Genomic DNA, 2,500 nt, shown 5'->3' with positions numbered 1-2,500 from the left:
CCATCGCCAAAGAAGCTTGCCTTTACTGAGTTTAAACTGATGCGGGTTATAACAAAGAACAGCATTGCGCTAGTGGTCATCGGGAGAATCCTGCTCTGCCCCCCTCATATATTGGGCCGGCTGACTCGCATGCTTTTCCGCAAACACTGAAAAATGTACTTCAGCGCGTAACAAGGCTGAGCATTAAAACCACATGAACCGAAACCAAAACTTTTAAAAGTGAGACTTTTCTTCCTTTCTTTTGTCCGTTCATTCTTGAGGTGTATATTATTTTTCTATTTAATTACTGATGACTGCTTTGCAGCTTTCAGCATTGGATTGAATGATTTATTGCATTATTTTGTTTGTTTTGTAGCAGAACTATTATTTATTAAATTGACCTGCATATAAAAACAATAGTACAAAATAAATATTTCTTACTACAATGCTTCATTTGTGTTTGATGCAAACCATCAATTTATTTTTCATAAAGCAACAGTAGGACTTTATATAGCAGATAACTTACATTAAAGCACATTCAAGGCAGCATGATGATGAGAAATATAATTCATAATTAGTATTATTGTCATCATCATCATTAATATTTTATAATTATTCTACATTCATTTTGGAATTATTGCACAAACATTAAGTCATCACAGCATCAGTTAGATAGTTGTTTCTGGGTTTCATTAGTCACAGTTGATGTTGTTTTCAAATACAATAAATCCCTTAATATACAACTTGTCAAATATATCATTCATTTTTGGTGGGTGCGCCTAAATTTTTTCTGGAGCTCCTAAATTTTTTCTGGTGCTCCTAAATTCTTTCTGGTGCTCCTTAATATTTCAGGTTGGGAGCACCGGTGCTACCAAGTAAGAAAGTTAATTTCGAGCCCTGAGAGGCAAGCAGTCACCTGGTAAGTGCGAAAAAGAATGCCGTCATACCACCCCATAGCGTTCGTTTAAAAAATTGAAAGCAACCATACAGACCTCTGGCAACATAACTCACGGTCTCCAGAAACATATATAAGGCTACGATTTCACAATGAGCCTATGATGGCTTTATTCGCTGTTACATGCTGCCAGTGTGAGTTTGATGACCATTTTACATAACTTTTTTGCCATACTGAAGGCAGAAGCAGATAGTTTGCCATAGATGTTGAAAATAAAAGAACTAGTGAACATATTTTTTTCAAAATGAATGTTAGAACTGTGCAAGCCAACAAATATCGGTCACCCAGCATGTCCTTTTTGATCATGTTAAAGAGATTTAATATGTTTTAATGAGATTACCATACAGTACATGCAGTGCTCTATTCTGTGATCCTGATTGGCTCTGTTATTATTATTTTTCGTGTCGCTTCTGGTGTGGACCGGAAAATAGCTTGTCGCTGGAGTCTTGTTGTGTATATAGTTAGGACATGGTGTAAGTGGATTTTAATAGTCATTTGTTTCTGTACAGTACATATAATATCTGATACATCAAAATCCTTATCATTAGGCTGTTTTTATTTATGCAAAGTCTCATTTTTGAGCAGGACATGAGATTTTTCTTCTTTTTTTTCATGAGATTCACCAATATACTGTGAGTTTAACTGTGCCAAGCTGGTCTTTGAGAGTGTTTTGTTTGAAACTGCTGAAGTATTGTGAACTTGATTATGTTGCACTGAGCGGGCAGCAGTCTCTGACATCGCCCACAGACTCGAATTTGTTTCAGAAAGTAGCAGAAATCCGTTTTTGTCATTCGTGTGTGTAGAGGGACAACGCAAAACTGAATTTGTGTCGCTCTATTTCTTTGACCGCTTCAGGTTGGCTGAATTGAATGCATCGATTTCATGGACGACTCCAGTTAAGTATGTAGTACTGACGAATGTGAGCTCGTAACTGTTAGCATGGCACAAACATCAAGATGATTCCGGTTTCTGGATTTTAGAAGCGTCTCGAACTGCTGTTTAATGTGTTTTTTAATTTATTTAATCCGACGAAATATCTGTGAGAATGTAACTCACATAGAGCTGTCTGAACAATGACTACTTATTGTTAAGCATTGCAAGGCCTTGTCATAAGATGTGCAAGTGATCTGTAATTTAATGTTCCTTTTGCAGAATATCTGCAAGTAATATAATCTCTATTATCGTTTTGTATATATAATCTGTTTTTTCTTTTTATGTACAGTCATTTTTTTTATAATAAAGCACTCTCCTGTGCAGCACACTGTGTTTGGTGTGGTTGGATGCTGGATGAGGATCAGATTAGAATCTGCTGTTCATCTGAATGGGCAGCAGAGGGTGTTGTGGGAGTAAAACAGAACATTCAAAATCGAAACACACTGATTCCCAATCAGGGGTAACCAGTATTCATGACAATTTCTGATTTTCCTAAAAAAAACAACATATACAGTTAGAATTAGAATTATTCAGAATTATTAGCCCCCCCTCCCTAGTATTTATTTATGTAAAAAAATATATATTTCCCAAATGATGTTTAACAGAGCAAGGAAATTTTCACAGTATGTCTGA

The sequence above is a fragment of the Danio rerio genome, chromosome 2, assembly GCF_049306965.1.
Source record: "Danio rerio strain Tuebingen ecotype United States chromosome 2, GRCz12tu, whole genome shotgun sequence".
Taxonomy (NCBI): Eukaryota; Metazoa; Chordata; class Actinopteri; order Cypriniformes; family Danionidae; genus Danio; species Danio rerio.
This window is presented reverse-complemented; position numbering follows the sequence as displayed.